The sequence below is a fragment of the Pollicipes pollicipes genome, unplaced genomic scaffold (genome assembly GCF_011947565.3).
Source record: "Pollicipes pollicipes isolate AB1234 unplaced genomic scaffold, Ppol_2.1 Scaffold_2555;HRSCAF=2994_pilon_pilon_pilon, whole genome shotgun sequence".
NCBI classification, from domain to species: Eukaryota; Metazoa; Arthropoda; class Thecostraca; order Pollicipedomorpha; family Pollicipedidae; genus Pollicipes; species Pollicipes pollicipes.
This window is the reverse complement of record NW_023596136.1, coordinates 45,587,277-45,597,434: the sequence shown is the minus strand read 5'-3', so window position 1 is coordinate 45,597,434 and position 10,158 is coordinate 45,587,277. Positions and strand designations below refer to the sequence as shown.

The 10,158-nt window shown below is 55.2% G+C and overlaps 1 pseudogene; it reads left to right on the top strand.

Moving 5' to 3' along the window:
• Positions 1-364: 364 nt before the first annotated feature.
• LOC119101817 (leukocyte elastase inhibitor A-like) lies at positions 365-7,694 on the top strand (annotated as a pseudogene).
• The last annotated feature ends 2,464 nt before the right edge of the window (positions 7,695-10,158 follow it).

Genomic DNA, 10,158 nt, shown 5'->3' with positions numbered 1-10,158 from the left:
ATAAGCAAAAAGCCCCAGAAAGCTTCATTTGCATTGAAAAAGAGGTTTTAAAAGACTATGAAGTTGACGCCCCGGTGACGTCAATCGAGCAAAGCGTGCAAACACGTGTAGCCGCATTGGGATGACGACAGCCTGGTTGATGCGTCCTCAAGCTCGAGTACCTCGAAGTATTGTTGTCCCCAGGGCTGTCCCTTCAAAATCATTTTTGTGGCGGCAGATTTAACACAGACTCAGCGCTCCTCCAGCCTCCTCTAAACTAGTATTGTCTCTTTTTTGGGAGCGACGAGAACGGGCCCCATGTGACTTAAAATGGTTTGCTGTGGCAGTTAAACCGCCGCTATCCCCAGCTTTCGGGTCGGAGCGTACCACCTGGTTCATGGCCTTGCTCAGCGTTGCAGTTGGAGGACCTCGCCAGCGCCCCTGACGGCCGCGTCATTCACCGCGAGTCGGGGACCGGAGATGGAGAGGGTCATGTGCTCTGCGACTCATCTGGTCCTGCTCACCCTCTGGGCTTCGGCCCATGGGACCAGAAAATTCGGACCCGGTGTCGAACTAGTGGCCAACGCCCAGAGCAAATTTGGCATGGATATGTTTCAGGTAAGTTGGCCGGTTGCGTTGATTGTCAAGACTTGTGCAAATTTGCATTGCGTTTTTGCGGCACTATCGCGCGGGCATGCATTGGCCGGTACGTCCATAGACCTCTCCATACATTAGAACCATCAGCATCTTCTATAGTGGGGATGTCTATGGGGTTGCCATTTGAGGAGGAAATGCCTTGTTTGCATGAGATTGCATATATACCGCCTTTATTTTTCGAGCCTTTCACGTTTACAAAGGGGCGTGTTCACACGCACCTTTGTACCAGGGGTACGTGTCTCACCCAGGGGTACGTGTCTCCTCCCCCTAGCTTACTTCTTGCATTACTTCGTGCGCAAAGAAATAGCCACTCTAAAAATGGAAGTAGGCGGGGGCGGCGCAACAGGGAAGAGGGGGAAATGGCATTTCCCCCCCCCCCCTTGTCGGGAGATAAAAGGAGTAAGGGTATGTTTTTGCCCCTCCGAAAAATGGGGGCGAACCCTTTTACCCCAACGAAAAGCATTGCAGTTACACGCAGAGTACCTAAATTCAGATCAGGGAGGCCCAGACAATTGAACTAAGGAGTATTACATCGGGTGCAGGCCTCAAAAGACCCTTTGCTACATCAAGAGACCCGTTTCTTACTTCTGGGGACACCTTTATAAATGAAGTAGCCAATGCTCGATATCAGGAGGCCCATTTGCTGGCTTGGGAGGCCCCGTCATGAACAAGACGGTTCATGTTCTGGTTTGCCAGATTGTGCCTCTTGGCCACATTTGGGGACCATTCGTGAATCGTAAGCATTTTGTTCTGTATTACGAGGCCCCTTTATACATCGGGAGCTCCTTTTCTGGAACAGTAGGCCCTGTTTTGTGGTAGTGAAACCCTGTGCCGGGTTATAAGGAGGCCCCCATTCTGTAGTTGTTAACTGTTGGCATTGATTTACTTGGATATGGTACATATTAGTTTGAAAAGGAGACAAACGCCCGCGATGCCAATGCCAGTGACGATGCCGATGACGAATATCTCCCATCCAGTCCCGGTCAGCCTTATCCAGTCTCATCCAGTCCGATCTGCCTCCCCCTCCCCCCCGTGACTACAGTTTTATCCACCTCTCCTACAACGTGTCAAATCCTAATGACTCCCTTTTCAAGTCGTTTTACTGCCAGAATTTTTCCTTATCCGAGTTGACCTTTATCTCCGTCGATGTTCTGTCTTTCGATGCATTCTGTTTCTCCTTGTATTCCCGTTTTACGATGCGACTTCCATCCCTAACGACTTTATTCTTTCGATTTTTTTCGTTCGGCTTTTTCTCCAGTCAGCTCTCTGTTCGGAAACCACGTTCACGGACCGACGCCGCCGGCGCCGAGCCTTTGCCAATGCCCGGTTCTCACGCAACCACGTCTCGCCCATGGGCGGATTCAGCGGCGGAGGGCAGGGGGGGGGGGCAGATGGGGCATGTCTGCGTGTAACTTATGTGCCCGACTCGTAGATTTCAAATGTAAGCTGTTTGCTAGGGAAGTTTGTGTAGGAAATTTCTTTAGGTAAGAGGAGGCAAAGTCCCGTGAATTTAAGAACATCACGGCACGTTTTCGGACTAAGCCCCACGTCCTACACCGGCGTTGCTCCCCACCCTCAAAGCGGTGTTCTAGTTCCTCCATCCGCTCTTTGTTTCATGGCATCATTCATGGCATCATGGCCTCTCATCAATTAGACCCCTCTGAATCGTACGCCCTTCGTTTCGCCCCTCATCAGTTTGGCCTTTGAATCGTAAGCCCTTGTTTTCATCTATCATGGATTTGCCCTCAGTATTGCGCGTTGACCCAGGGCGTTCACGCCTACACTGTTTGCTACGCTATTTCACATGGCTCTCGCGGCCGGTCTCACGCATTCGTTCCCCAGCAGCGAGCGTCGCCTATGGAGCTCGAGCCGCGCCGCAGAGGTTTATTTATTCCATGTTGCAGCACTGCACACGGCCGCCCCAGATTTAGCGCAAACGCGGCGTGCCTGCATGATCCGGGCGTGACCTAAATGTGCGCAGCGATCGGGGCCAACATTTCTGGAACAGCACGGACGCAGGCAGCCCGTGGATATAGGTGCATCCACACACGGGCAAAAATGGAGCTTCGTATTTCTTTGGATCTTGGTCCTCAAGCCTTGTATTGCTCCCGCGCTACGAAGGATAGGTTCAAACCGTCCACCAAGCACCAATTCATGGAAAACCACGAGAGGCTGTTTCTCCTAAAACTGACATTTGTGTTTGCTGGTAGTTTTCAGTATGCATGCTTACTCCGGTTCAGAACAGTAATGACGCGGACAGATGTTAGTCTTGCCACTTCGTAGACCGTACTCAAAACACAGTGAGCAGAAACCTCCAATGTACGTTGCATGACCGGGCAAGCCGAACCGTCCGACCGACCGTGTACATGGAGTATGTTTGGCTTGCACCATACGGACTGCGTGGAAACGAGAGGCGGGATCAAGACAGCGTCATGCTCGGTCCGAGTAAAATGCGCGATTGCTGTCGTTTATCCCAGCCGCGATGGTCCGCGCGCAGTCGGGTCTTCGGACTAGCAATGCAGAACTAGCGTGACATCACGGGGCGACCCCCAGCGTTTCCACGAAACGTACCCCGTGGGAAGGTGAATTCGAAGACCGAAAACTTCTTTGAGGATCATCGAATCCTCCCAGGGACTGCTGGAAGACATACAGCGCCGGCGACTGTTTACATTAAGCACCATAAATATTTGCCCTGACCCATGCGGGCCACGGTCGGTATTGGCGCCCTATTAGCCGACGCGCAAATGGATCAGTCCGATCACGAACAATGGTTTCCCTCGTCCACGACAACCCAACTGTTGCTGCTAATCACTTCTCACTCACAGGCGCTGACGATCCACGACAACTCATCGAACATCTTTTTCTCACCGACGAGCATCAGCACCGCCCTGGCGCTGGTTTACGCGGGCAGCGGCGGCAAAACCGCCCAGCAGATGGCGGCCGTGCTCCACTTCGAGAGTGGCGAGAGACGCGACTTCATGCACGGCCACAGACGCTACCTGCGCAGGATCACGGTACGTTCATGTCACGTGTTAGGCACACGGCAAAGCTGGATTGTGGAGACGGTGCCGAGGAATGTCCCGCTCCCACATGCCCCAAACTGCGTTGACCCAATTCCATAACGTGGTTGGGGTGCTCGTGGGCGGTGGTCATTGCCAATCTCGCAAGCTCCCGGCATCCAACTGCTGTCATCCTTCATCACCTAGTCATATACACTTGATGTTTGGTATCAGCGGAGGCACGCCGTGGCCATCAGCCTTGGGTCGGCCTCACGGCAGCAGTGTGGTCGGATGCGCGTCCGAGTGTCCGCCTGCGCCCATACGTCAGGGCCGCTCGAGGGGCAAGACGCGGTACCGGGTTTGGAGCAGGACGGACGCCATGCTGCCCCGCCTCTTTACCCCGATTCTCCCTGACCGCAGAGCTCTGAAATAATTAGCGTGGTCCAAAGAGCGCCAACTGAAGTGCTTCGGCTCTCCGTGTGGAAGAATGACAACATGCGGAGGCGCAGCTCCCCGCTGGACAGAGCCGGGTAAAGTTTTTTTTCGAGCGCGCCAGTGCCCGCCGTGCTCGCATGTCGCCGGCCCTGTTTGGCTTGCCGAGGTGACCCGGGCGGCCAGTACTCTCCCGTCCTCGCCAACAGGGCCGCTCGAAAGAAGGTGTCACTGTGAAGATCGCCAACAACCTCTACGTCTCCTTGAGCCGGCCTGTGATGCCCAAGTACGTCCGGTTCGCAAAAAACATGTTCGGCGCCGATGTCTCGTCGGTCGACTTCGGCGGGAGCCCTGCCGCTGCCGCCGACCTCATCAACACGAGGGTGCGCAACGACACCGAGGGCAACATCGACAACCTGGTGGAGGAGGGTGAGTCGGCTGGCGCCGCGGGTGCCGCGCACGCCGAAACGCTTGTTTTTCTGGTATTATTTCTCAAGCGGCAATTTACAAGTTATCTAATTTTGTTCAGAAATGGTCCTCACGAGACGTAGCATCCATGGACACCGACATAAAACGCGTATGACGGAGAGGGTGGGACAGATTTCTCAACGAACACCTCCAGAAGTCCGACAGTGTTATCGATTGTGCTCAATTTGTCGTCATTCGCTGTTGCACTACATGACTCGCGAGCGCCTGTCCGGCCTGTTGTCCGTCGAGACACAGAGCTCCCAGCTAATAGCTGCGCTGGAAAGTCTGCACTGAAGGCGGGAAAATTCAGCTGAACACACGCATTTTCGTTGTGCAGCTGTTACGTGTCGATTGGGTCGATTCGGCGTCTCGGAGGGATGTTTCGCAACCTCTTCGCTATGATCCCGAGAATCGAGCCCCAAGGGATTCATGTCGTTGACCACCTTGGGATGCATGACTCCGCCGTCCCACCCCCGTACCCATCCTTGCTTGTGAAGCCCACCGCGTGCCACTTCCCACCTGTCCATGTGGCGCGACGTTTCTCGTCCGTTCTCCAACGGCCGGCCGCGCATCCCGGCGCAGTCTTCGGAGACGCTGTCCCGGAGGTCCGCTGACGCCGTCGCATCCCCGGCTCGCAGTCTTCGGAGACGCTGTTCCGGGTGTCTCCCGGGGTCCGGGGGCGTCCCAGGCCCGCTGACACCGCCCCGCGTGTGATGCAGACGCACTGGACGAAGGGACGGTGTTTGTCGTGGTGAACGCCGTCTACTTCAAGGGCAGCTGGCTGCTTAAGTTCAACGAGAGCGACACGGCACCCCGGCCAGTTCCACGCCGCCGACGGCCCGCGGTCGGTCGACATGATGACGGCGACCAAGCTTTTCCCCACCGCGTCCCTGCCAGGGCTCGACGCTCGGGCCCTGATGCTGCCGTACCAGGTGAGCGCGTTGCAACGGGACACGTACGCGTTTCGGAACGTGTAGACGGACGCCCCCAGAGATCGCTGCATCCAGGCATTGAGGGTCGTCATTCATAGGCGCTTTTCAAAATGCCAGATATCGCATTGCAGTGCACCGGACCTAATGCACATGACCTAAAAATAGACTGCCTGCCAACATATACATACTCTAGCTGACTCGGCGGCGGAACCAACTGAGGGGTACGAGATCGCCCACGCAACGCCGCCTCGTCCCAGCGTGACAGGCGTTTCAAACCCGGCAGGGCGAAGAACTCGGCATGCTGATTTTGCTTCCGAACGAGCTGAACGGCATCTACGAGCTGGAGGCACTGGTGGACCACGCTACGCTGGTTACGGCCAGGACCCACCTGAGCGCTCGTGTCGAAGTCCATGTCCAGCTACCCAAGTTCAACATGGAAGCTGAGATTGACCTCAGTGTAATCCTAAAGGAGGTTCGTGCGAGCCGCCGGGAAACACCGGCTTGTGTTCATGATCATGACCGTGTGCCGCTCCGTCGCGCTGGTGGGCTGGAACTTGACACGTCCGCCTTGGCGCCCCGTCGCGCTGGAGCTTTACGTGACCGCCTGCCTCTTTTTCAACGCGACGCGCATTACCGCGCATCCTTTTATGGAGCGTCAGCCGCCACAGGGACCATATGAGCACTCAGGGGCCACGGCGCAACCGGGTTTCGAGGGTTTCGGCAGTGTAGTGATTAAGCTGCGTCTGGGTGACCAGAGGTACGGGGTTCGATTCCCTGCGCCGCTCGCCTTTCCTGCCAGGGTGAGATAGTCGATGCCATGTAACCCCAATAGCTGGGTGCGTCGTACGCCCCGATGATATCGCCAAGGTGTCATCTCGAGCCCTGCGTGGGAGCTGAAGGCGCGGCACCTACCCCAGGGTAAGGAGCCTGTAGCCTGGAGCCACCCGCCGCCAATCGCACAACGCCTCCGCACCAGTCGCCGGTCCGGTGCTAGCGGCAGTGGACGCTGACCAGCAGCCACTGCAGCCGCTAGCCGCGCGGCTGCGTCAGAAGCCGTCTGGTGGCTCGCGAGCCGCGGGAATCTGACGCTGGCCGATCTGCCGCCCACATCGTGATGATGACGCCGCCTCTGACCGTCAGATGGGCGTGACCGACCTCTTCGACCCGTCACGTGCAGACCTCAGCGGCATCACCGGCGAGACCGGCATGGCCATCAGCAAGGCCGTGCACAAGGCGTTTGTTAACGTCAACGAGGAAGGCACTGAGGCGGCTGCCGCAACAGGTACGTGTCTCAGGGGGAATTGCACGCACGTGTCTGTGCGTGTGTTAGAGACGGGGTACATAGTGGGCGCGGGAGGGACGGAGCTGGCGTCAACCGGCCTCAAGTGGATTTGGGTTATTTGCGTTCTTTCAGAAACTCCACAAGTGTGTTTCCAAACGTGCACCGAAGGCCGAATGTCAGGGGCGAGATGCGAGCAGGATTTTCCAAAGGTAGCGCCCCAGACGAGACTGCAGAGGTGCGGGTGCGGTTGGGTGAGCGAGTGGTGGGGACCGCACAGAGCTAGGCCCAGTCAGTCGTCCCAGGGCGGTCGTGCACCACCCGATTAAGCTGTGCACGCGTCAGCGGCTGTGCACTCGTCACCACGCCAGCTCTGAACTCGACGGTTGTCGCCCCGGAGTCCGTGACCTTTGGCCGTCCTCGCCCCGGCAGCCTTCGCGTGCTGCTTCCGCAGCGCCCCGCCCATCGTCCCGCCCTTCATCGTCGACCGGCCCTTCATCTTCGCCATCATGGATCTGCAGCTGGACTCGGTGCTGTTCATGGGCCGCGTCATGAGCTTGGGCTCGGCCCGCCCCAGCGAGGCGCCGCCGCAGTAGGCCGACCGCACCCGGCGCAAGTGCAGCGCCGCTTCGGCGCCACCGGTGAACTGTCAGGACATTACGGAGTTGACGCCGGCCTTCTCGGCCCCTTGCTGCGCGAGACGACGGCGCACACCAGTGTGCACCCGCAGGACACCCCGCTATCGCGTGACCTGGGTCCAGACCATCTGTGCACCACAGGCTTGCCCACTGCTGGGTCGAGCGATGCTCGCTCGCACGTCAGCAACGTCGACAGCTTGCCGGAAAAATCAAATCTGAGTGTGGAAGCTGCCTGCTGCAAAAACAACGGCGCCCAAACCTCTTAGATCACATTTTCTGGGTGTTCACCAGTGATTTAGGGCATGCAGACCGCGGTTGTGATTGTCTCGCGCTGGCGAAAAACTGTTCATCAAATCCACAGATTTGATGAATCTTCAATTCAAAGATATACCCGAGCAAACGATTTCAAACTGCACTGCACTGTACAGCACGCGCACTGTGTGAAGTGCGCTGTCGTGCGTGTAACCAAGCCTGCTCATGACTGCGAGCCGGGAGAAAAACAGCGTGTCGGATCGAGCGTTTATTTTACGGACACCGAGGTCGTCTCGAGAATATACCACAGGGTTCGCTTGGAAAGACGTAACTGAGAGCTCCCAAGATGGCGCAGATGGAGACCAAGCACGTAACGATGTACCGATGCTGGGTGATGCGCTTCTTCTGCCTCAACAGCGAGGTGATTACTTCTCCGTCTCCCCTCCTCACCCTGGCGGTTACGTCGTCATACTGAGGCATACGATCCGTGAAACACCATCTACCGAGTCACAAAAACGCGCCGAGCTCCTAGAACGCGTCTCCCCCCCCCCCCCCCCAAAAAAAACCCAGCAATCTTGAAGCTACCATTAAATACGCTTAGCAAATTCACTATCATGAAACAGATGGACTAAAGGATACCAGCAACTTTCAGAGTGCACGAAAAGCACACCATCTGCGGCCGAAAACAAGGAGGGCTCTTTCAGCACCTTTCATAGGAATCAAACTTCCAACTTGAATATCTTACCTTGGCCAAGGTGGCAACTGCTCTTCAAACAAGGCGAATCACACTTTACGTACATTCCGCCCCAAGCATTCATTCTGCCTCACAAAATGCAATGTAGTTTCACGTCCATATAGTCGTCTACCAAGAAGCGCTGTCGTTTGACACGCAGTTCTGGTGGTGAAATGTTTTCCAAAATGTCAACGCTCAGAATGGCTCCGACAGAACAGGCCAGAGAAGGCATCTATCACTGTAGATGGGAAAATAAACGTGCGTTGATACTATTGGCGTAACATTCAGTTGGCAGCATAATTGAGAACCTCTCGGACCAATGTCTACCACATATGTTCTCAAGACGCACTGATATGCTAAAGTTATAATGCAACGTTGTTGTTGCATGCACAGAACTGTGAGCAGACCTATAACTGTTGTGTAGTGGTAATTGCCAGGCACACCCAAAGCTGGTTACTCGCATACTGCTATGACGGTTAAAAGGCATTTACCAGGTAAACTGGATTGTTTTCTTTAATACAACCAGATAGAAGAAAGGAAGATGTGTGTATGGCCTTGCAAACTCGACCCATTAATGGTGGGATCAGGTCTTACAAAAACGGCTGGTATCTTCAACCCGCAAACTAGTCATCGAAAACGCAATGATCCTAACTTTTTGGATGCTCCAGGGCCATCAATGACACAAATGCCCACCAGAAACAGGATAAACATACATAGCCACCCATCCGACATTCGCGCCTCCCGCTCATCTCTCCAAGGTGCCGGCGTCCTGCTCTTGGATTGGCCCGGCAGACATCACGCGCCTCTGCGTTCATGTCTTGCCGACGTCATCGCCAAGCACTGGCTGGTGCCCAGCAGCTTCGCATACGACCCGGCGTCTTCCAATGCAGCATGGACCTGAAGCCAGGTCAAACTGGCAAACATTAGTCACATTACTGTCACAGCAGTGATTCAACTAATGACCCAGTCATACCTCATACAAATGCCTCATGTCGCATCAGCCGAGCCGAAGACAAGCACTGCCAGCGGCGGCGTCAGCCTCGTCATCGTCTAATCACAGGAGATCGCTGACCGCTAGGACAGCACATGCCAAATCAGCTCAGGTAGTGGCTGGAGGACACAGTGGGATAGAAGCTGCCACTACCAAACCATCTAAAGATTGAGCAAAAAGGAAAATAGCTTATGCCAATGCAACAAATGCCAAAGAGGTTAATATTCTGAAGTTTGCTGTTGCTGTCAGGGTTTGTCCATTAATTGTTTAGAGAACACCAATAGGTCAATAGGTACATCACAGCACCAGCCACACAAGCATCTCACCTGTAATTGTGCCAGCAAACCGGCCTTCTGGCCCAGCAGTGAGCGCTCGTCACTCTTCTCTAGTTTCCCCTACTCATATGTCTTTGCGTCTCAGCGAAGTTTGTAATCCTGCAGCTGCCTGACCTGAGGCAGGGTCATAACGTACACATGAGTCAAGTTGCTGCAATCACGAAGCTGTCCCATTGATGATGGATCAGGTCTCCTCATACAAATGCCTCATGTCGCATCAGCCGAGCCGAAGGCAAAGACTGCCAGCGGCGGCGTCAGCCTCGTCATCGTCTAATCACAGGAGATCACTGAACATTGGGAGAGCACGTGCCAAGTCAACTCAGACAGCGGCTGGAGGACACTGGACAGCTTCCTGATGCTCGAATACGAATGGGCGATTCACTAGTAGAAAATGCATGGGCCCGCATGAATAGCCACTTCAAAAATATGTGGTGACTGATATGAGAAAAGCCTACAACAATAT